A 25,436-nucleotide genomic window follows, 5' to 3' on the forward strand; every position below is an offset into this window, starting at 1 on the left:
TAATTTATTTTATTATTATTATTTATTGCTCTTAAATTTAAATCCATGTTAGTTAACATTTAGTGTAATAATGATTTTAGGAATAGAATTTAGTGATTCATCACTTCTATTAAACACTCAGTGTTCATCCCAACAAGTGTGCTCCTTAATGCCCATTGCCCATTTATCCCATCCCCATACCAAACACCCCACTAGCATCCTTCAGTTTGTTCTCTGTATTTAAGAGTCTGTTATGGTTTGCTTCTCTCTGTGTTTTTATCTTATTTTTCCTTACCTTCACTTATGTTAATCTGTTTTGTTCCTTAAATTACACATGAGTGAAATCATATGATATTTGTCCTTCTCTGACTGACTTTGTTCACTTAGCATAATACACTCTAGTTCCATCTATGTTGTTGCAAATGGCCAGATGTTATTCTTTTTTATCACCAAGTAATGTTCCAGTGTGTGTGTGTGTGTGTGTGTGTGTGTGTGTGTGTATAATTTTTTTTTTTGAGGAACCTCCAAACTGTTTTCCAGAGTGGCTGCACCAGTTTGCATTCTCACCAACAGTGCAAAGATTACCCTTTCTCTGCATCCCCACCAACATCTCTTGTTTCCTGAGTTGTTAATTTTAGCTAATATGACAGGTGTGAGGTGGGATCTCACTGTGTTTTTGATTTGTGTTTCCCTGATGATGAGTGACATTGAGCATCTTTTCCTATGTCTGTTAGCCATCTGGATGTCTTCTTTGGAAAAGTGTCTATTCATGTCTTTTGCCCATTTCTTCACTGGATTATTTGTTTTTTTGGGGGGGTGTTGAGTTTGGTAAGTTACTTATAGATTTTGGATACTAACCGTTTATCTGCTATGTCACTTTTAAATATTTTCTCCCATTCTATCAGCTGCCTTCTAGTTTTGCTAATTGTTTGCTTCAATGCACAGAATATTTTTTCTTGATGAGGTCCCAATAGTTCATTTTTGCTTTTGTTCCCCTTGCCTCTGGAGACATGCCAAGTAAGAAGTTGCTGAGACTGAGGTCAAAGATGTTGCCTGTTTCTCGTCTAGGATTTTGATGGCTCCCTGTCTTGTGTTTAGGTCTTTCATCCATATTGAATTTTGTGTGTGTATGGTATAAGAAAGTGGTCCAGGTTCATTCTTTTGCATGTCACAGTCCAGTTTTCCCAACACCATTTGCTGAAGAGACTGTCTTTTTTTCCACTGTATATTCTTTCCTGCTTTGTCAAAGATTAGTTGGCCATATGTTTGTGGGTCTATTTCTAGGATCTCTATACTGTTCTGTTGAACTATGTGTCTGTTTTTCTGCCAGTACCATACATTCTTGATGATTACAGCTTTGTAGTACAGCTTGAAGTTGGGAATTGTGATTCCTTTAGCTTTGTTTTTGTTTTTCAACATTACTTTAGCTATTTGGTGTCTTTGGTGGTTCCATACAAATTTTAGAATTGTTTGTTCTAGCTCTGTGAAGAAGGCTGGTGTTATTTTGACAAGGATTGCATTGAATATGTAGATTGCTTTGAATAGTACCAACATTTTAACAATATTTGTTCTTCCAATCCATAAGCATAGAATGTTTTTCCATTTCTTTGTATCTTCTTCAATTTCTTTCATAAACTTTCTATAGTTTTCAGTGTATAGATATTTCACCTCTTTGGTTAGGTTTATTCCTAGGTATTTTATGGGTTTTGGTGCAGTTGTAAATGGGATTGATTCCGTGATTTCTCTTACAGCTGCTTTCTTATAGATGTATAGAAATACAACTGATTTCTGTACATTGATTTTATATCCTGCAACTTTGTTGAATTCATGTATCAGTTCTAACAGTTTTTTAGTGGAATCTTTTGGGTTTTACATGTAGAGTATCATGTCATCTGTGAAGGGTGAAAGTTTGACTTCCTCCTTGCCAATTTGGATGCCTTTTATTTCCTTGTGTTTTCTGATTACTGAGGCTTGGACTTCCAACATTATTTTGAATAAAAGTGGTGAGAGTGGACATCCCTGTCGTATTCCTGACCTTAAGGGAAAGCTCTCAGTGTTTTCCCATTGATGATGACATTATCAGTGGGTATTTCATAGAGGGCTTTTATGATCTTGAGGTATGATCCTTCTATCCCTTCATTTTTGAGGGTTTTTATCAAGAAAGGATGCTGTATTTTGTCAAATGCTTTCTCTGTATCTATTGAGAGGATCATGTGGTTCTATCCTTTCTTTTATTAATGTGATGTATCATGGGGTGCCTGGGTGGCTCAGTCAGTTGAGCGACTGACTTCAGCTCAGGTCATGATCTCACAGTTTGTGAATTCAAGCCCCGTGTTGGGCTCTGTGTTGACAGCTCAGAGCCTGGAGCCTGCTTCTGATTCTCTGCGTCTCTCTGCCCCTCCCCCACTTATGTTCTGTCTCTCTCTCAGATATAAATAAACATTTAAAAATTTTAAAAATGTGATGTATCACATTGATTGTTTTGCAGATATTGAACCAGCCCTGCATCCCAGGAATAAATCTCACTTGATCATGGTGAATAATTCTTTAAATGTATTGTTGGATCTGGTTTCTTAGTATTTTGTTGAGCCTTGCATCCATGTCCATCAGGGAATTCGGTCTGCAGTTATCCTTTTTATTGGGTCTTTGTGTGGTTTTGGAATCAAGGCACTTTTGGCCTTGTAGAATGAGTTTAGAAGTGTTCCTACCATTTCTATTTTTTGGAACAGCTTCAAAAGACTAGGTGTTAACTCATCTTTAAATGTTTAGGGAAATTCCTCTGGAAAGCCATCTGGCCCTAGAACATTGTTTGTTGGGAGATTTTTTATTATTGACTCAAACTCTTTACTGATTATGGGTCTGTTTAAATTTTCTATTTCTTTATATTTCATTTTGGTAGTTTATATGTTTCTAGAAATTTTTCCATTTCTTCCAGATTGCCCAATATGTTGACATATTGTTGCTCATAATATACTTTTATTATTGTTTGTATTTCTACGGTGTTGGTTGTGATCTCTCCTCTTTCATTTGTGATTTTATTTATTTGGGTTCTTTCCTTTTTCTTTGTTAACAGTCTGGCCTGTGCTTTATCAGTTTTGTTAATTCTTTCAAAGAACCAGCTCCTAGTTTCATTGATCTGTTCTGTTTTGTTTTTATTTTGATATCATTGAGGTCTGCTCTAAAATTTATCATTACCCTTTTTCTGCTGGTTTTTGGCTTTAGTTTCCATTCTTTTTCCAGCTCTTTTAGGTGTAAGGTTAGATTATGTATTTGAGACCATTCCTCCTTTTTCAGAAAGGCCTGGGTTTCTATAAACTACCTCTTATGACAGTCTTTGTCGAACCCCAGATATTGGACTGTTGTGTTTTCATTTTCATTGGCTTCCATATACTTTTTAATTTCCTATTATTTTCTTGGTTAACCCTTTCATTCTTTAGGAACGTGTTCTTTAATCTCCAAGTGTTCATGGTCTTGTCAAAATTTTTCTTGTGGTTGATTTCAAATTTCATAGTATTGTGGTCTGAAAATATGCAATGTATGGTCTCAATCTTTTCATACTTGTTGAGGGCTGACTTGTGACACAATATGTGATCCATTTTCCATGCATACTTGAGAAGAATATATATTCTGCTGCTTTAGGATGAAATATTCTGAATATATTGCTTAAATCCATCCAGTCCAGTGTATTATTCAAAGTTGTTTCCATGTTGATTTTCTGCTTAGATGATCTGTTCATTGTTGTAAGTGGAGTATTGAAGTCTCCTACTATTATGGTATTATTATCAATGAGTTTTTTATTTTGTGATTAATCTATATATTTGGGCCCTACTACATTGGGGCATAAATATTTATAATTGTTAGATCTTCATGGTGGATAGACCCCTTAATTATGACATGATGCCCTTCTTCATCTCTTGTTATAGTCTTTATTTTGAAATCTCGATTGTCTGATATTAGAATGGCTACTGCAGCTTTCTTTTGATGCCCATTGTATGATAAATGGTTCTTCATCCCCTCATTTAAAATCTACAGTATCCTTTCCTATATATGTATTTTGTGAATTTGACTATGATATGCCTTAGTGATGGTCAATTTTTTTTAATTGAATGGAAGTTCTCTGTGCTCTTTGGATTTTGATGTCTGTGTCCTTCCCCATTAGGAAAGTTTTCCACTATAATTTGCTCACATAAACTTTCTACCCCTTTGCTATCTCTTCATCTTCTGGCACTCCTATGATTTGCATATTATTTCTTTTTTAATAAGTCACTGAGTTCTCAATGTCTTGCATTGTGATCTTTGCCTTTGTTTCCTTCTGTATTTCTGCTTCATTATTCTCCATAATTTTTAATATTCTATATTGCTGATTCGCTGCTATGCTTCGTCCATCCTTGATGTCATGGCATCCATTAGAGATTGCATATAGATTACAACTTTTTTTCAGTCTGACTAGATTTTGTTTCTTTAATCTCCAGAGAAAGGGATTTTCTGGTGTCTTCTATGCTTTTTTTCAGCCTAGTATTAGTATTTTCAGTTAGTATTCTTAATTTAATGGTTCTAAATTCTAGTCCAGACATCTTATTTGCATGTGTATTGATAAGTCCCTGGCTGTCATTTCTTCCTTTTTTCTTTTGGGGTGAATCCCTTCATTTTGTCATTTTGGAGGAAGAAAAAAATTAATAAAAAATAAAAAGAAGCAAAACAAAAATCAAACAAAGGAAGTGAAATACTAGGTGTGTTTCAGTCTGCTTGTTGAAAGAAACTTGATAGATAAGAGGAAAAAAAACAGAGGGAAAGAAAAAAAAAGTAAAAAACTAAAATTTTCTCTCTGTATCCAAGAAAAAGAAAGAAAAGAAAGAAAAAAATAATTTAAGCAAATACAGAAGCAAAGAAAACAAACCAATAAATGAACCAGCAAACGGAAAGAAACCTGAAAGAAATTATATCCATTTTCCCCTAGAACTGAAGCACTCTATACTTTGTGCACTAAGCAGGTGGAATGACTTGTGCCGGTCTTCTGGTTAATGTACTTGTAGGGTGCAGTGGCCGGGGCCTGGTGTAATGCCTCTGTTCTCCACTTACTGGGGTGAATCAGTGTGTTGCTCATGTACATGTACACATGTGCATGCACAGGTCTCAGTCCACTCCCCACCTCTACCTTGTCAGTGTTGCCTTCCAGGTGGCACCTCCCTCCAGAGTTTTGTCTCAGATGGGGTTGTGTTTCAATACCTCATATTTCAGAGACCCCCATGGCTTGGACCCTTGCTAACTCTCCAGGGAATGATCTCACTGAGCAGTGGCTGGGTGTGGCTTGCCCCAGAAAACATTCATGTAATCACGCAATTGAAGAGGTTCAGAGATTATGACTAATCACCACACACAGTCAGTGCCAGATTTAGCACCACTCTGGCATCTTTGTTCCAATACCAGCAAATGTGGCTGCCATCTGGGGTCCACTGGGACCTCTGCATGTGGGGGAGGCCTATGGCCTCTACCAAATGCACTCCAAGCAGGGGAAACACTTCTCCCTGTGTGGCTTATGGAGCCCTCAAACCACACTGCCTGCTCTTAGGGATTTGCCCTACTTCCTCACCAGAGCACCATCAGGCACTGAGCTCCAAAACTTCAGAGTCTGTATTCCATTTTTTTTTAGAATCCTGGTGGTATTGAAACCCTCTCCTTTCTCCTTTCTCAATGGTTTTGGGGAAAATATTTCTTTTTCAGTCCCCTGTGAGTGTTTTCACTCTTTCTCTGTAGCTACTTTCAGGGGGAGTACTTTTCTTGCATGATCCTGATGCACTACACTCTCCCCCTTTCTCTTTCTCTAGCTCTGTCCTCTCTTCTTCAAAATGGCTCCTTACCCTCCACAGCTTTTCTCTCCCTAGTTCACCTCTCTGCACCATGTACCTGCCAAGTATGTGGCTCAAATTATGCAGATAGTTACATTAATCCTCAGATCAATATCCTATGTGTTCAACATGGTTTGTTGCTGCTCTAGCTGCATTTCAAGGATGAGGCAAGCTCATGCTGCTTCATAATCTTAACTCTTTCTACCCCTTTTATGTTCAATTTTTAATCAGTTTATAGACAAAGCACAGAGAACTTTATTGTCATAGCTTAACATAAAGACCATTATCCTTATAAGTGGAACCTAGAGAAATGTAGGGTATGACAAGTATACAATGCTAATATCTGTAGCTTGTAAAGAGACATTCAAATGCTTTCAAAATTTAGTGTTTCAAAATTAGAGATTTAAAAGTATTATTTATTATTTCAAATGAAACCAATACTGAAACAAACATAAGCAAAAGTACATGTATGTATATGTACACTTATAAGACATTATAGAATATGGATTGTAAGTTAACTAAATGCATACCTTTCACATTAAGGGATAAATTGTTATTTTTTAAAGTTGATAAAGCAAAGAAATGTAGTTTTAAAGTAGATGGAAAAGTTTGAAGACCCTTGGTCTAATCTTCTTAGTTTAGCTTGCACAACCCTTGGTCTTGTATATCAATGGCTTTCTCTATACTCCCAATGACTCTGCAGTCTTTACCCACTCAATGTCTTTCCCTTTCTAGAGTATGCCTGTTTTCTCTCATTTAGGCCTCTCACACATTTTCCTTAACTCTTTTTTTTTTTTAACATAGCTGACTCCTTAGACTTCCTGTTTTGGGGAAGACTTCCCTGATGAGCTCAGATCTCTGCTGTGGGTATATCCATTGTGTTGTAGTATTTCTCCTCTTATGGCACATATTACTCTGTAAGATAACCCCATTTTTCATGTTTTAACCCTCCATAATAGATCCTATGAAGACAGAGAACTTTGTGGTAACACCTAACTCAGCAGAGTTCAAGACAAGAAGTAGATGCTTAAAATTATATGTGAATTTGCAGTCCTAACAATGACCTGAAGTGAACTAAAAAAAAAAAAAATATATATGTGCAATGTGATCAAAGACCAGGCATCAAATATACTAAATCACTTTTATATAAAAAAAATTCATCAACCAAAATTATTTTATGTGAAAAATATTTATCAATAAGCAAAAAATATTCCATGTTATATTTAGCATAATTCTTTGTAAAATATATATTTCAAAATCAGTATCTAACTCAAAAATGAATGTTCAATAGATATTTATTGGAGGATAAATTAATGAGATCACAGTATAGTATCATGTTTGAAAGCTCAGTATCGAAAAGTAAACACTCTTGGTTTCTTGGGATTAGTTATGTAAAAATTTGCCCACCACTGAAAGTCTCAATTTTCTTGTCTGTAAAACAGGGATAATATTGTATCTGTCTGGATTAATTTAAGGATTAAGAAAGAAAATGTAACTGTGCCTAGAAGGCACTATTAACAGTTATTATTATTAGATTTTTAGATTGTCAAAGAAAGATCAAAACTATAGTTAATAATCATGTAAAGTGGAAACACATTGACCAGTGTTCAATATCTTCCCAGAGGGTACTTTTTTTTTCCAAATAAATTTGGCTAAAAAAGTTAAGCTTTTGACTGATTTCCCTGAGCCTTAGTTCCCAGGCTATGTTTACAATAGGTAATTTGTCTTTTACCACTTTGAAACACTTTTTTTAATTGTAGGACTCTTTCCTCAGTATGTACTCAATACTCATTTTTTCCCCTCAAAGTTGTACAGTTGATAAGTTGACCTTTAAGTTTTTTACCTTGGGTAAGTCTCGTGATTTTCATTTCTTCATTGATATATGTCGGTATTTCAATTTGTGCCTCTAGAAGCAAAAAAGATACTAAACATATTGAGAGAGGTTGTGAATAAATATTTAATGTAGGTCTTCAAATATAAGTTGCTAATAGCATTTCACAAAGCTTTTTTGAGATGGGCCTCAAATGGACAAGAAATTAGTGTGGGAATTTCAATCTAATATAGTTAGCAAATACAGTTTTGGAATGAGTAATTATTTGTTGTTATTTTGAGATCTTAAAGTACAAGGAACTATTTACACTATAAATGTAGATATACTGCCTATATGTTACTTATTTCCCTACCTTTATTGAGCTATAACTTCCATATAACATTGTATAAGTTTAATGTGTTAAAATATCAACATGTGGGCATGTATTAACATTTGATACATATATATATTATAAAATGATTATCACAATAGCATTATTAATACTTTCATTATGTCACAAAATTACCACTTCATATAAAAATTTTAATGTTTTTATTTATTTTTAGAGAGGCAGAGACAGAGCACAAACTGGGGAGAGGCAGAGACAGAGGGAGACTGAGAATCTGAAGCAGGCTCCAGGCTCTGAGCTGTCAGCACAGAATACGATCTCAGGCTCGAACTCATGAACCACAAGATTATGACCTGGGCCAAAGTTGGAAGTTCAACCGACTGGGCCAGCTAGGCGCCCCTCCATTTCATTTTTGAGGTCAGAACATTTAAGATCTACTCTCTGAGCAACATTCAAGTGTGTAATACAATAATATTAACTACAATTACCATTGTGCACACTTTCCACAGAACTTATTCAAGTTATAACTGGAATCTGGCAGTTTGAACCCTTTGATCAATATCACCCCATTTCCCCACACCTCACTCCCTGGTAACCACCATTCTACTCTTTGCTATTAGTTGGTTTTTCAAGATTCCACATCTAAAGGTATCATACAGTGTTTGTCTTTCTCTACGTGAGTTATTTCACTTAGCATGTTGCCTTAAATAATTCATGTTATCACAAGTAGCAGGATTTCCTTCTTTCTCATAGCTGAAAATATTCCATTGTGTGTGTGTGTGTGTGTGTGTGTGTATTTATCCATTCATCTGTCAATTGTCACTTAGATTATTTCCATGTCTTAGCTATTGTAAATAATACTCTAATAAACAGGGAGTACAGACATGTCTTCAATATGCTGTTTTCATTTTCTTTGTGTATTATATACCCAGAAGTAAGATTAGATCATATGGTAGTTCTATTTTATTTTATTTAAGTTTACTTTATTATTTGTTTTGTGAGAGTGAGAGATAGAGCAAGAGAGGAAAGAGCAGAGAGAGGGGAGAGAGAGACAATTCCAAGCAGGCTCCTCCCCGTCAGTGCAGAGCCTGATGTGGTGCTTGAACTCATGAACCATGATATCATGACCTGAGCTGAAGATAGACACTTAACCAACTGAGCCACCCAGGTGCACCTGGTAGTCCTAATATTTTAATTATTTGAGGAACCTCCTTACTGGTTCCAATAATGGCTGTACAAATTTACATTTTCACCAGCAGTACACAATTGTTCCCATTCATCCTCATCTTTGCCAACACTTATTTCTTATCTTTTAACAATAGCCATTGAAACAGGTATCTCATTATAGTTTTGATTTGTGTTTCCCTGATGATTAGTGATGTCAATCACCTTTGCGAGTACTCATTAACCGTTTGTATGTATTCTTTGGGAAAATATCTATTCAGTTCCTCTATTTTTTTTTTTTTTTTTTTTTTTTTTGCTATCGAGTTGTATGAGTTCCTAATTATTTTGGCTTAACCTCTTAAAAGATATATGAGTTGCACATATTTTCTCTCTTTCTGTAGGTTGCCTTTTCATTTTGTTGATTGTTTCTTTTGCTATCCAGAAGATGTTTAGTTTGATGATCATTAATTTTTACCTCTGTTTTGTATGCTTTAGCTATCATATCCAAAAATAAACTCAAAAACCAGATTCAGGGAGATTTTCCTATGTTTTCTTCTAGGAGTTTTTCTGTTTTAGGTCTCATGTTTATGTCCCTAATCCATTTAAAGTTAGTTTTGTAAATGATGTAAGATAAGGGTCAAAATTCATTTTTCTGCATATGATTATCTGTTTTTTCCGACACCATTTATTGAAGAGACTATCTTTTCCCCATCTAGTATTTTGGACACTCTTGTCAAATATCTGATCTTATAAGTGAGGGTCTCTTTGGGGGCTCTTGATTCTCTCCCATTGGTCTATGTGTCTATTTAGGCAGATACCATACTATTTGATTACTATAGCTTTGTAGAATAGTTTAAATTAGGAAGTGTGATGCCTCTAGATTTGTTTTTCTTTCTCAGAATTGCTTTGGCTATTCAAAACTCTTTTTTGGTACCACACTGATTTTAGGACTGTTATCTTTATTTCTGTAAATAATGCCCTGGAATTTTGATAAACATTTAATTGAATCTACAGAAGGATTTGGGTAGTATGGACATTTTAGCAATATTAATTCTGATCCGTGAACAAACCTTACTGAATGTTTGTGTCTTCTTGTATTTATTTTACCGAAGTTTTGTAGTTTTCAGTATACAGAACTTTCCCATTCTTAATTAAGTTTATTTCTCATTTTTTATTAGTTTTGGTGTTATTCAGAATAAAAGGGTTTTCTTTCTAAGATACTTTTTAAGATACTAAGATGTCCTAGTCTTGTTTCTGATCTTGGAGGAAAAGCTTTGTACTTTTCATTACTGAGTATTTTGCTGTGAGTTTGTCATATGTGGCCTTTTTTTTTTTGTTGAGGTATGTTCTTCCTACACCCAATTTGTTGAGCTTTTTTTTCATAAAGAGATATTGAATTTTATCAAATGATTTGCCTGCATATATTGAGAGAATTACATGATATTTATCTTTCATTTTATTAATGTGGTGTATCACATTTGTTAACTTGCATATATTGAGCCATCGCTGCATTCCAGGGATAAATTCTGCTTGATTGTAGTGTATGATTTTTTTTAAGTTCATTTATTTATTTTGAGGAGGTGGTGAAAGGCAGAATGATAGAGAGAGAGAATACCAAGCAGGCACCATGCTGTCAGTGTGGAGCCAGGGGTGTAAGGTTCAATCTCATGAGCCATGAGATCATGACCTGAGCCAAAATTGAAAGTTGGACAAAATGATGCATTACTTATAGGAGAACTTCCCGACTTTATATGTATGTTTAAAGGGTGGGGGAAGCTGGGAATTTGCTTTAGAGAATCTCATTAGGCATGGGTGTGCATTTTTGTACTATGCTTCTTGCAGCAGTAAAGCAGGATATGTAAAAATGTCCTCATGCAGAAACAGTAGAAGGCCCAAGATCAGAATTGATGAGGATTTTTGGTATTCCATAATGTAACCACATGAAATCAACATTAAGAAAATGATGTATGGAAACATTTGGTACCCTCCTTCTCTGCCATCCGAAGCCCACATGTAACATTTTTCAAATAAGAACCAGAAATACACAAGCAATGTAGGTTAACATTTTAAGAGACCACTTGTGAGGCCAAGTGAAACATACAAGCATTTGTTTTTCTTTATTACTAGATGGACAAAAGTTGAAAGATACTTAGGGCAAGAAATAGTTTTAGTCTCTTCCCACCCACCCTACTTCTTTCCAATTTTTTTGTCCCTTAAGTCCGTATGTCATGAGCAATTTTTCAAAAGAAATATACCAGCCAGTTTCCAAGCAATTCAACTTAGACTTGACATAAAATCATAATATAAGAAAAGGATTAAGTTTTCAGAAGCAAAAATGGAATAGGAAGGATTCTCTTTGCCCTTCTCTTTCCTGGCCACTAACAAAAATAAATTTCAGGAAAAAAGGGAAGAAAGAGGAGGAGGAAAGAAAGAAAGAAAAAGCAAGCAGAGATAAAGAAGTAATAAAGCATGAGTTTTGTGTTCTGAGAACACCTGTGTTTTATTTGGAAAAACAATAAAACACACATCATCCAAAAAGCAAATACACAGGGGCTTAGAATGGTCCTCTTTCAGCTTTGTACCAGCTACATCTATGGTAATCCTTTGCTTTGGTTAAGAATGGTGCATAAACTCTTTCGGGAATATCAGGTTAACCAGGCCAGATTGTATATCTCATTTGTATTTCCTGACAGAGTCCTATCACTACTGTGTTGTCTTTCTGCAAGCAGCTGCATTTGTAAAATGGTAAAAGTGCTCTCTCTTCTCTGTGCCCTGGTGATGATGGGAGAGAAACCCTGGCAAATTACAGAAAGAACATAAACACATATCTTTTTAGAGAGCTGTGAATCACTCCTTCTTACTCCATTCCTCACCATGCTCCAAGAAAAAAAAATCGCAAACTTCTGTATTTATACTGACAAGAGATTTTCCAGGAACTTATAGTAAGAAATTCAAATTTTTGTTAATGTGATTTCTGACAATATCATTCTTGTTATCTTTATTTTAATGGCGGCTTTCTAAAGATACTGTGTGCAGATCTAACTTTATTTTCATAGAAGGCTATTTCTAATTAGAAAAGTAGGTTTATTATCAAAGGCACTAATGTCTATTTTTCATGTCCAAAACATTACTATAGGTAATTATGTACATATTATTACATAATATTAATATTATGTAATATTGGTAATTATGTAATATTAAAAACAAACTTTATTATCATATTTCCAAATGTCTTGTTGTTTCAAACATAAAGAAAGAATGTCCAAATAACTGCTGAAAATTTTTATTCTATGTTTTAGTGTCACAAAGATGACTTTAAGTGTTTTGTGTTTTAAATTGTTAAAAGATTCTTAAAATAAATACCACTTTCTAATTCTCAAGTAGTGTTTGATAACTTCACTTAAAGAGGAAATATAAACACAGAGTGTTTTGTTGCATTATACCTTGATCTTTCATTAAAATATACGCACTTCTATTTTGGAAAGTAAAGCTCAGATGACAAAAGTTTTAATAACCATTTCTTCTGTCACATGATGTCTAACAGCTTGCAGAAAATGATTCATCAAAAGAATCATGGCTTTAGTGCTCTAAATTTGGATTTAGATTCTAATGATAATTTTATTTTCATGCAAGCAGTTGGAATTTCTTGTTACAACAATTGCAGAGCAGGGCTGAGAAGCTTGGTATACCTGGAATCTAGACATGATTCTAAAAACAGCATAAGTTATGGAGTACCAGAAAAAAAAAAAAAAAACAGGCACCTAGAACATCATTCTTTAACATGTGGTATTATCTACCATATCTGTGTTCTTTTTTTTTTTTTTTTTTTTTTTTTTTTTTAATTTTTTTTAACGTTTATTTATTTTTGAGACAGAGAGAGACAGAGCATGAACAGGGGAGGGGCAGAGAGAGAGGGAGACACAGAATTTGAACCAGGCTCCAGGCTCTGAGCTGTCAGCACAGAGCCCGACGCGGGGCTCGAACCCACGGACCGTGAGATCGTGACCCGAGCGGAAGTCGGCCGCTTAACCGACTGAGCCACCCAGGCGCCCCTGTGTTCTATATATTGGAAATAAGTGGGCAAATACAATGATTCATTCAGTGTATTTTACTCTTAGTTGTCCATTTAAGCCAAAGTAGAGTCAAAGCAATAACTGAAAACATTTTATATTTGTCATTTAACTAATAATAAGTATTATTGTAATATTCCCCTACTGTTGAGTCATGTTATAATTGACTTGTGCACTATTCTACTTTTCTATATTTATAATCTGCTTCCCTAAACCATGTCTGGGAGTTTGCTAGAGTTTAGTAGTTCCTTAAATTATTTGATAATTAAACTAAATTATTATGTGATTTCACAGGAGTGAAAAAACATTACCAGAAGTTTGTTATCTAATCATGTAAAATAAACAAACAAACAAAAAGATCTGCTAGATAATAGCCTCCCCTAAAGGTAGAGATGCTGCACTTAAGTGATTTTCTCCCTTAATAAATAAGTATTCAGAAATTATCAGGCTCTGATAAAATGGATCAGTATTTGAAATACCAGATTTACATTTGCTAAACCTCAGCACAGTTACTCCTCTTTATGCCAAGTATAAAGTTGCTTCTACTGATATGTTAGAACAAAAGGTGCTCTGAGAAGATGGAGTTTAATTGGAATTTTAATCACACACAAAACTGCACTGTATCAAGCCAAAATGGTATTAGAAATTATAATATTAATTTGGTCCATCAGTTATTATTTTTGTTAATTTTCTGAATTTACTGTGACCAAGTGAAAATCCCTAACTATGACAAAATTTTGGATGGTAAGGATTACTACACTCCCTACACAACAAGCAATCATCCACAATAATCTCATTTCAGTGGGATAAAATGGGCACTGGGAACTGAACCACAGCAGTCAGAAATGAAGGCAATATCAATTATGCCACCACAAGGTCAGCAAAGAACTAGACATTAATTATTCAATCTCTATGTCTAGAGTCATGCCACAGCACTATTTGAATGTGTAGACAATGTGTGTTAAGTCAGGTGTTCTGTTCCAAATCCCAAACTTGCTTAAACAGTTATAAAATAAACCTTAAGAAGTTGCTGTGTTTATGACATAAAGCAGGGGCCAGAAGTGGAATTCTGGGAGCTGCTATAATTTACTTCATAAAATTGCTTAAAACTGGCCCTGGGGGAAAAGAGAAAATGGAAAATGGGTTTAATTTCATTTCTCTTACTTGAAATTATGGAGTGGCTTTTACAGTCCTGCCTCACTTGACTGACAGCAAAACTTTTCCCATGATTATATAATGTTTCCTGACTTATGTGAAAATGTGGTAAAGGAACACATGGGGTAGGGTGAGAAAATTAAACACTGATGAAAATGCTTCCATTGATACAGAGTCATGACAAGACTTGATGATATGTCCATAAAGCATGCCCTGGCACTGAATTATTTAACTCTGGAGTTCCCTGAGGTCTAACACATGAACTGGCAAAATGTAAGACTTTAGGATCTGGTGACAAATGTAGTCATCAAAAATTCTGGAATTCAGTGAATTTTGTCAACATGGCTTCAACATGAGGGCTGTGCAAAATAGATAGATTTATTAAATGCAGAACTATAAAAGTCAGAAATTGTTATGCTGGAATGAAAGAACAATGAAACCTTTTAGGATTGTTGAGCATATCTGATAAGAAGCTGAAATTTACTGCATACAAGCAAATCATTTCATATCATATTTTTATCACTAGCAAGACATTCTTTTTAAAAGAATAACCTTAGTGAGGTACCAGAAAAAATAAGCACCCAAAACATAATTCTTTAACATGTGGTATTGTCTACTATAGTTGTGTTCTTTGTATTAAATACATAACTAATATGGCTAACAATATTATAAGATTATTCCTTGATAGTGTAAATTGAACTTTACTATTTAATTATTATTAGACTATTGTTAAATCTTAAAATGAATCATGTAAAGGTTAATAACTTCCTTAATGAAGAAACATTATGTAAATCTGCATCATGGTGGTTTTATCTTTCTATTATAAAGTTTAATGCTGGATTAACTTAAGTAACAACACACTATGCATTGAATAGAAATGTTGTAATGAACATAGTTTGACACTGGGTTCCTGTGTGATATATGAAATTTAAAGACACTTTAAAGGGTTAAAATAGTTTAGTCACAAAAATATTAGTGGATATATTTAATATAGATACTTTATTTCAAAAATATTTAGTGTTTGTAGGATCTTAGTCAATGAACTTGTTGAGTCATACTCTTTGGTACGGACATTATTCTTATTTGCACAATAGGCATAGCATAGTCTACAAAATACGTTTTTTAATGTTTATTTATTTTTTATTTATTTATTTTGATAGCACAAGCAAAGAAAGGGCTGAGAGAGGAGAGAGAGGATATGAAGCGGGCTTTGTGCTGACAGCAGTGAGCCCGATAAGGGGCTAGAATTCACAAACCACAAGATCATGACCTGAGCCGAAGTTGTATGCTGAACCAACTGACACATCCAGGTGTCCAAGAATGTCCTACAAAATAGACTGGCCTCTAATCATTTCTATGTTTATCTTAGTTGTACAGATTGGCAATATTGTGGCTTATCCACAGATATTTCTAAATATGTCACTGGATACATATCTATCAAATTGCAACTTTTAGTCTTAATAATAAAAGCTCCTTTAACAATATGTGGGGGGTTTTTTAGCCAGAAGAATAAGAAGAGACGAAACTCTGCAATTTATTTTTTTATCATACTTATCACATGTATGTGATTGCCAATAAGTATGGAAGAAAATACTTAAATTGTAAAAATTATGGAGCCATATATCTGTCATCCAGCACATGTAAGAGGGATTATAGGTGGTATAGTAGTATTAGAGAAAGATTAGACAAGCAAGTTCAATAATACGTAATTTTATATAGGGAGGGATATAGTGTAAGCAGTGGAAGAAATGCTGATTGATCTTTTTTGGTCATATTTAGAATAAAAAATATTGTTGAGTATCCTATGGACCTGTTTGTTCTACTTTATTTATTTATTTATCTATCTATTTATTTATTTAGAGAAAGAGAGACAGAGTGCAAGTGGAGGAGGGGCAGAGAGAGAGAATCCCAAGCAGGCTCCATGCTGATGACCTGGGGCTTGATCTCACAAACTGTGTGATCAATCCCACGAACCATGAGATCATGACCTAAGCCAAAATCAAGAGCCAGTCACTCAACCGAGGAACCCACGTGCCCCAGGTTTGCTCTACTTCTGCAATCTTGTAATCAAGTTGTTTTAAAACCTTTTGACAACTATCCACAATATAAAATTCATTGATATTCACAATAGGAAATATATTAGTCTTTAAGTCCAGTAAACACACATACACACAAATTGACAGAATTGAAAATATTATGAAACTATACTTACCTATTAAGATACTTGTGTTTTCTATTGTATAGTTTAGTATAAATAGTAAGATACTGTATACATTTTATTCTAATTTTATGTGTTTTTAAAATATCAATTTTATAACTCTGTAATGTGTGGTGACCTGCAGAATGCAAAGCACTGTCTAATGCTGCTGTTCTCAAATGGGGTGATTTTGTACCCAGGGGGATATTTGGCATTGTTTGTAGGTATTTTTGACTGTCACAATGGGGAGAGTACTGACATATAGTGGGTATAGTCTACTCATCTTATAATGCATAGCACAGCTCCCTTCAACAAAGAATTATCTGGCCTAAAATATCCATAGCACTGAGGATGTGAAACCCTCATTTAATGTATTGCACTGCAGAGACTAAAATGTTAATACTACACTTTCAGACTTCCTTTGAGTCTGATTTCTAACTGTGATTTGCATTTTATCAATATATTTGGAAGTATTTAATTCAAATCTGATTAGGCAGAGAAAAAGGAGGAAGGTCAGTCACAAAGCAACACTTTTGAGAAAAAGATCCATGGCAGAAACATGGGAGATTTGCAACCAGAAGCTTCCTGACTTGGCAGGTTCCCTCAGTGACAGTGGCTGCTTTCCTGTTCATAGAGGCAGTTTTAAGTCCAATGACAGAGAGGTGTTCTTGCAAACCAAGCATGAGACCTGATCCTGCAGCTGTACAAATTGCCTGGCAATAAATTCTTGTCTGCCCAAAGTTTAGAGCCGTGTGAATTATCAGTAAATAAGGATAAAATTTACAATGTCTCCAAAATAGTAATATGTACATTTCATAACCTCAAATCAACCAATGAGTTGGCCAATGTGTAATCATTCAGTTATTACAGCACACAAAGATACTAGTACAAATGGAAAACATTTTGAAGCTGATATGCCCCGATTCGAAAGACCCCCCCGAAAACAAACCACCAGAGTCCAGAGTCAAAGCCAAGTGGCAAGGGTCGTTTATTGCAGGTTCGAACCCGGTCCTCCGAGCACTCGTTGCCGGTGACGCAAGAGGCCCTGAGCAAGGATCTTACAGCTTCTTTTATAGACAGGCACAAACAAGTTAGGGATTTTTTTTTGAGGTTACAGAGTTGTTATAGGTTGACATTTAAATTTGAACGCTCAGCAGAACTTGATTGGTTCCCGCCTTTATTTCAAACCATTCAGCAGAACTTGATTGGTTCCCGCCTTTATGTCAGACTATGACTGGGCGCGCCCTGGCTGGTTTCGGGACCGGCGGGGGAGGGGAAAGATCTTTTCTTTGCAGTTGTGAGTACACCTGGTAATTTTTCTCTTAGCCTCTCATTCCCCCCTCTCTTTGGTGCCTTAAGAGCCAATCTTGGATCTTATGTGTCTGACTCAAATGTTTCGGTAATGACGGGTTGGTATTGGGTTCTATGGACCATCAGTTGGATCGTGTTAACTCGGTCTTTAATAAAGGCAACTAGTTTATTAATAATATAAGGCCTGAGGGTGAGGAGGAGAAGGAGGAGTATAAGGGGTCCCACTAGAGCAGAAAGCAGGGTGGCTAGCCATGGGGACTGATTGAACCAAGACTCAAACCAGCCTTGTTGTTGTTCTCGTTCACGCTTCCGTTTGGCCAGGCCTTCTCTAACTTTAGCCATGGACTCTCGGACTACTCCAGTGTGGTCAGCATAAAAACAACATTCTTCTCTTAAGGCTGCACATAAACCTCCCTGTTGCAGGAAGACTAGATCTAGCCCCCTTCGGTTCTGTAGGACCACTTCAGAAAGGGAGGTCAGAGATTTTTCGAGGTGCGAGATTGAGTCCTCAAGTCTGGCTATATCCTCATCAATGGCTGTCCTTAGGCTATTGAACCCTCGGTGCTGAATGGCTAGTGATGAGATCCCTGTTCCTGCCCCTATGGCACCGAGGCCAAATAAGGTGGCCAAGGTTATGGCCGTAAAGGGTTCCCGTTTGTTCTTATTGACTCTCTTGCTTCCATCCCTTCTGTCCACAGATCATATATAACATTTTCTCGGTGGTAAATAACCCTTGGAAATATTAATATCATGATACAATATTCGGGTGACAAATTAAAAACATCCCTGCTAACACATGGGGTGAGCCCTGTCTTAGAACAAATCCACCAGCTGTCAGGAGCTGGAATCATCCATTTAGATTCACCTATAGGGTGACTAGTCTGGGCACAGAGCTGGATATGGCTAGAGGGGACCTTTCCTATACAAGTCCCATTGCCAGTGACCGCTTGCAGTGTGAGGCTGGGGCCCTTTCGATTCCACTTGCAAGCTGTTGGCGAATCTTTGTCTGACTGTGAAAAAGGGGCAGCTAGTCCTACGGCTTCATAGAAGGGGGGTTTTATATCATAACATAGCCAGCAGGCCCTTGTTGCCTCAGGGTCCGATCGGTTTAAGGCCTCATACACTGCTGTTAGCAATTTCCATAGGGAGTCTATACCTTCTGGGATAGACTTGTCTCTTTTTTTTCTTAATTTTTTTTAATACTTGATTTGGCCCTACCGGTTGTACACGAGGGGAGACTTTTAATTTTATTTGAATGGCAGTCCCAAAGAGAGGATATTGATATAACTAGAGTCCCCAAGTGAGTCCTAAGACCCACCGCCTGTCCTCTTTTCCCTCCTCTGTAAATCTCACACGAATAAGGTTACAGTTTTCATCATACCTGGTGCGGGTACATGGTTGGACATAGGACATTTCAATAAATTGGGGTTTTACTTCCCACTTCCATTCCCCATCATTGGAGGTGACACAACTCCAGGCTGTGCAATAGAGGTTTTCAAACCCCCCACATGTGTGCCTCATTGCCCCCGTCCTAAATCCCGGACATGCATAAAATCCATTTCTACTTATTGATACCCTCCTTTGCAGTTGCCTCCATTTACCTCCTTCCATTTCTTTTAATGGACTAATTTTTTCTAAATTAAAATATAAATCTGGCCACCAGGTATTTAATGGGGCAGTTCCTAGGGTTTTGTTGTAGACTTCATGAGTCTCTAAATTAGTTATTTCCCATGTCAAATTATAGGGGTCAGGGGAGTTTGAATTTACAGACAGAATTTGCAGAACAATCAAGAGAAGGGTAAGTACCATAGTTACAGCTCAGTCCGTTGGCGGCATAGGGTCAATTTCAAAGGATTGTCCTTAGTCCGATCAACAGTCCAGGTTGTCTTTGAAGGTCCGATGAGGTCTGAGAACGGGTCCACTGGTTTGGCATAGGCAAAATGGATCCAGGTGGCGATTCCGTCTACTTTGATGGCAGTAGGTGTTGTCAGGATGACCTGGAAGGGTCCTTTCCACCTGGGCTCCAGAGTTCCCTGTCGATGACATTTGACGAGGACCCAATCCCCTGGCCGGAATTGATGTGGAATAGGTGGGGGTCCAGTCTCATAGAGTTCTTTTAATTTGGGCCATACATCTTCATGGACCCTTTGCAAGGCTTGTAGGGAGAACAAGAATTCAAGACTATTATCGTTCTCAGCTTTGATAAGGTAATCTTTTAGGTTAGGGATGATGGGGGGTGGTCTACCATGTATTATTTCATAGGGTGTGAGTCCCAGTTTGTATGGGGAATTACGCACCCTGAACAGAGCATAGGGAAGAAGGACCACCCAATTAGCACCAGTCTCCATGGTCAATTTGGTTAGGGTCTCCTTTAAGGTTCTGTTCATTCTCTCTACCTGTCCTGAGCTTTGGGGTCGGTATGCACAATGTAATTTCCAATCAGCCCCAAGTATGGAAGCCAGTCCCTGACTTACCTTAGAGATGAATGCAGGTCCATTGTCTGACCCTATCATTACTGGAAAACCATACCTGGGCAGGATTTCTTCTAGGATCTTTTTGGCTACAATCTGCGCCGTTTCATTCTTGGTTGGAAAGGCTTCAGTCCATCCTGAAAAGGTATCTACAAAAACTAGCAAATACTTATATCCATATTTTCCTGGTTTTACCTCAGTGAAATCTACTTCCCAATAGGTCCCGGTCTGCTCCCTCTTTGTCTTACCCCTGTTGTCTGAGGATGGCTACTCGCGTTGTTGAGTTGGCACACTGTACATTCAGTGACTACTTGATTGACCTTATCAGAGACATTTCTGATTTTTAGTCCAGTCTGCCTCAGTAAGTCCAACATTCGCCGGGAACCTAAGTGGGTACTGCGATGGATCCGCTCTAGAACTTGCCATCCTAGTTTATCTGGGAGTATAATGCTGCTTTTAGAGTCTCTCCACCAGCCATCTTTGATTCGGGTCATAGGAAGTTTACTCATCCATTGAATGTCGCTTTCTGAATACTCAGGGCTGGGGGGCAATTCCCGGGGTCCGGGGTCTGGCAGCTGTAGGGTCAGCAATTGCGCTGGGGGCCGAGCTTTGTTTTTTGCAGTCTGATCGGCCAAATTGTTGCCCCGGGAAATTGGGTCGGTTGTCTTCTGGTGTCCTGGGCAATGTACAATTGCTAGCTTTTTGGGTTCCCATAAGGCTGCTAGCAGGGCTAGAATCTCTTCTTTATTTCTGATGTCTTTCCCTTCAGCTGTGAGGAGCCCCCGTTCTCTGTATATCGCCCCATGTACATGAGCGGTGGCGAAGGCATATCGGCTATCAGTGTACACGGTTAGCTTGCGGTCTCTTCCTAACTTTAGGGCCTGGGTTAAGGCTATTAGCTCAGCCTTCTAGGCCGAGGTTCTGGGGGGTAAAGCTTCTGCCCACACCACCTCGGTCTCTGAAGTCACGGCCGCCCCGCATACCTTTGTCCTTGGTGAACGAAGCTGCTTCCATCGGTGAACCAGATGGCGTCTGCGTCCGATAATGGCTGATCCTGCAAGTCTTCCCGGACCCCATAAACTTGAGCCAGTATGTCGGCGCAGTCATGAAGTGGGGTTCCCATGTCTGGGTCTGGCAGCAGTGATGCTGAGTTCAGGGCCATTGGGGGGGTGAAGACGACCCTGAGGGGGTTCAACAGCAGTCCCTCTGACTTGCAGATTTGAGCCTTCTTTGCTGAGGCGCGGTAGCCTAGAGTTCCCAGAGTTCGCAGGAGACCTTCGGTTCCCTGGATGCAGGTTTCAGGTGTCTCGGCAGCTATTAAGAGATCATCAACATACTGTAGGAGAGTTATATTAGGGTGTTGTTGTCTGTACTCACTTAAATCTTCGTGTAGAGCCTCGTCGAACAGGGTCAGAGAGTTCTTGAATCCTTGTGGCAGTCTGGTCCAAGTGAGCTGGCCATTTATGCCCCTGTCTGGATCTGTCCACTCGAATGCAAATAGCTCTTGACTTTTAGGCGCTAGTGGTAGGCTGAAAAAAGCATCTTTTAGATCCAGAACGGTATACCATTATTTTTCTGGGCTGAGGGCGCTCAGGAGAGTATAGGGGTTAGGAACGGTTGGATGTATGTCCATCACCCACTTATTGACTTCTCTCAGGTCCTGCACTGGTCTGTATTCCCCGCTATTGGGTTTGCATACGGGCAGCAGGGGGGTATTCCATGCTTAGTGGCAGGTGCATAGGACCCCGAAGTCAAGGAGATGGCAGATGTGCGGTGTGATGCCATTTTTGGCTTCCGTGGGCATAGGGTATTGGCGCACACGGACGGGGTCCGTCCCGGGCTTAACCTCTATAAATAGGGCTAGGCGATGTTTTGCTAACCCCATACCACCTGTTTCTGCCCACGCGTCTGGGAAGCGTTGAAGCCAAGGCTCGATGCCCTGATCCCGAGGAGTGGGTTCCTGATGGAGCCTATATTCATCTTCTAGTCTCACAGTAAGTACAGATATGGGTTGGTTGTGGAAGTCAGTCACTGTGGGCCCCCCCGGTTGGAAATGAATTTGGGCCCCCATTTTGGTAAGCAAATCCCTCCCCAACAGGGGTCAGGGGCTGTCGGGAATGACCAGGAAGGAGTGGGTTACCTTCCCAGTTCCTAAGTCCACAGTCCTCTGAGTTGTCCAGGGGTACTTCTTTATTCCGGTGGCCCCTTGTACCCAGGATGATTTTTCAGATACTTTTCCATGGGGCTTGACCAGAACTGAGTGCTGTGCCCTGGTATCAACTAGGAACTGGACCGGGGTCCCCTCCACTTGCAACGTTACCCTAGGTTCGGGGAGGGGACCCTAACCCCGTCCTCCCTATTCTGTATCTTGGGTAAACAGTATGGGGGCTATTTTAGGCTGCCATTGCCCTTGGCTGGGGCGGGGTTGTTTCTTCTTGGAGGATTCTCATATCCAATGGCCCTTCTCTTTACAATAGGCGCATTGATCTTTATCTAAGTGCCCCCTGGGAGGGCGCCTTCTGGGGGTGGCTGTTCTTTCTGGACTATAGCGGCCAGGACTTTAGTCATTTTCTCTGTGGCTTTGATCTGGCTCTCTTCTGGGGCGTCCCTGTTGTTATAGACCCGTTGTGCTACACGGAGTAGATCCTGGATCTGTTTACCTTCTAAATCCTCTAGCCTTTGGAGTTTCCTTTTAATGTCAGGAGCTGCTTGATTTACCAAGGACATAACGACTGCAGCCTGGTTTTCAGGTACTTCGGGATCCATGGGAGTAAACTGCCTAAAGGCTTCCATTAATCTCTCTAAGTAAGCAGCTGGACTCTCTGCCTTTCCCTGTATGACCGAATATACCTTAGCCAAATTGGTGGGCTTGCGAGCTGCAGCCCGGAGACCAGCCATTAGAGTCTGGCAATAAGTGAGTAGCCTTCCCCTACCTTCTGCCGTGTTGTAGTCCCATTCGTCCTGTGAAGGCCTGGTTAGGGGGAAAGCCGCATTAATGAGGTCAGGGTTAGAAGTCGGCCGACCGTCGTCTTCGGGATCCAGCTTTCTTGCTTCTAATTGGATCCTCTCTCCCTCCTCTGTAGTGAACAGGACGCGGAGGAGCTGCTGACAGTCGTTCCAGGTGGGCTGGTGGGTGAACATGACACTTTCTAAAAGAGCTATTAGATCTTTAGGGTTATCAGAGAATCGAGCGTTCTGCATTTTCCAGTTGTAAAGGTCACTGGTGGAAAAGGGCCAATACTGGAGTCGGGGGTTGCCTGTTTCATCGGGGGGTCCTATTTCCCACAGGGGTAGGGCCACAGTGGAGTCGGGGAAGCGAGAGTTTGGCTCACGCTGGGTGCACCCGCAGGTACGACCGGCTGGCCCCTCGTGGTTGGTTACATTTTCAATGGGGCTCGGCACGGCTGCTGCCTCCCGTCCTCCTGGTTCCGGCGCAGCTACCGCTTCCCGTCCTCCTGGTTCCCCTAGGGGGGCAACTAGCAGGTCGACTGGTGGGGCGGCTGCCGCGGGCAGGGCCTGGGATGCGAGGGGAGGGGGATGATAAGGTGCAGGGTCTAGGGATAGTTGGTCCTGACTATCAGGCAATATGGGATACAAGGGTGCGGCTGGCGTCCTTGATTTTGGGGGACCTGCAGGCCGCATGGCAAGGACCTTACACGTTCCCGAGGATAGGAAGGGGGCCAACCAAGGGGGTGGATTTTCCACTAAACTCCGCCATACAAGAATGTAGGGAATCTGATCCAGGTGTCCCTCGCAACCTGGTAGAAAAATCTTTGATTTCACCTTAGCAATTATAGGGAGGCAGAAAGTTCCTTTGGTTGGCCATCCAACGCCAAAGGTTGGCCATTCGGAGCGGCAGAGGGCTATTAATTTTCCCCGCCGGATGTCTAAACTCAAATTCTGTCCTCTGGTTCTAACATCCCTGAAGTTAGCAACGAGGAGAGAAAGAGGAGTGCTTTGAGATTGGCCCATCTGTATCCTGGAGGTGGAGGAAAGAATTAAAAGGAGAAACAATAAAGTTATGAGGATTTCTGGCTGGGCCAGGCCAGGTCACTTGTGAAAGAGAAGGAGTTTAACACTTAAAGGTTGTAGAATAGAGAACACAACACTTAACACAACACTTAACACAACACTCAGATCGTTAGTGCGTTTCGGGTGTCTGCCACCTGACCAGAAAAATTCCAGTGGGCCCAAAAAGGTGCCCCAGATGGGTGCCAGTGGACGTCTCCTACTGGACCCGACCGACTGCCCTATAGCGCATCCGTCAGGGCCGTGTCAGTCCCCGATACAGATCCCATGTGGGAGAGCCAGAAATGAACAGACAAACAGAAACGGACAGAGCCGGCTCACTTACCGATCGGTCTCAGGAACGACCCGTTGACTTGGGGTCTGGTGGGTTTGGGGGTATCCCGGACAAGCCCCCAAATGATATGCCCTGATTTGAAAGACCCCCCGAAAACAAACCACCAGAGTCCAGAGTCAAAGCCAAGCGGCAAGGGTCGTTTATTGCAGGTTCGAACTCGGTCCTCTGCGCACTCGTTGCCGGTGACGCAAGAGGCCCCGAGCAAGGATCTTACAGCTTCTTTTATAGGCAGGCACAAACAAGTTAGGGATTTTTTTTTGAGGTTACAGAGTTGTTATAGGTTGACATTTAAATTTGAACGCTCAGCAGAACTTGATTGGTTCCCGCCTTTATTTCAAACCATTCAGCAGAACTTGATTGGTTCCCGCCTTTATGTCAGACTATGACTGGGCGCGCCCTGGCTGGTTTCGGGACCGGCGGGGGAGGGGAAAGATCTTTTATTTGCAGTTGTGAGTACACCTGGTAATTTTTCTCTTAGCCTCTCAAAGCAAGGAAGCATTGGAAAAAAAAAGTAATTATTTTGAGTTATAATTATTTTTTTAGATAAAAACTATAGCCAAAAATGGACACACCAAAAGTAAGACATAAGTAATTAAGAAGCTACTTTTGAGGGGTGCTTGTGTGGCTCAGTCAGTTAAGCATCAGAATCTTGATTTGGGCTCAGGTCATGATTTCACAGTTTCTGAGTTTGAGCCCTGCATCAGGCTCCACTCTGACAATG

Source organism: Panthera leo, chromosome B4, assembly GCF_018350215.1.
Source record: "Panthera leo isolate Ple1 chromosome B4, P.leo_Ple1_pat1.1, whole genome shotgun sequence".
Taxonomy (NCBI): Eukaryota; Metazoa; Chordata; class Mammalia; order Carnivora; family Felidae; genus Panthera; species Panthera leo.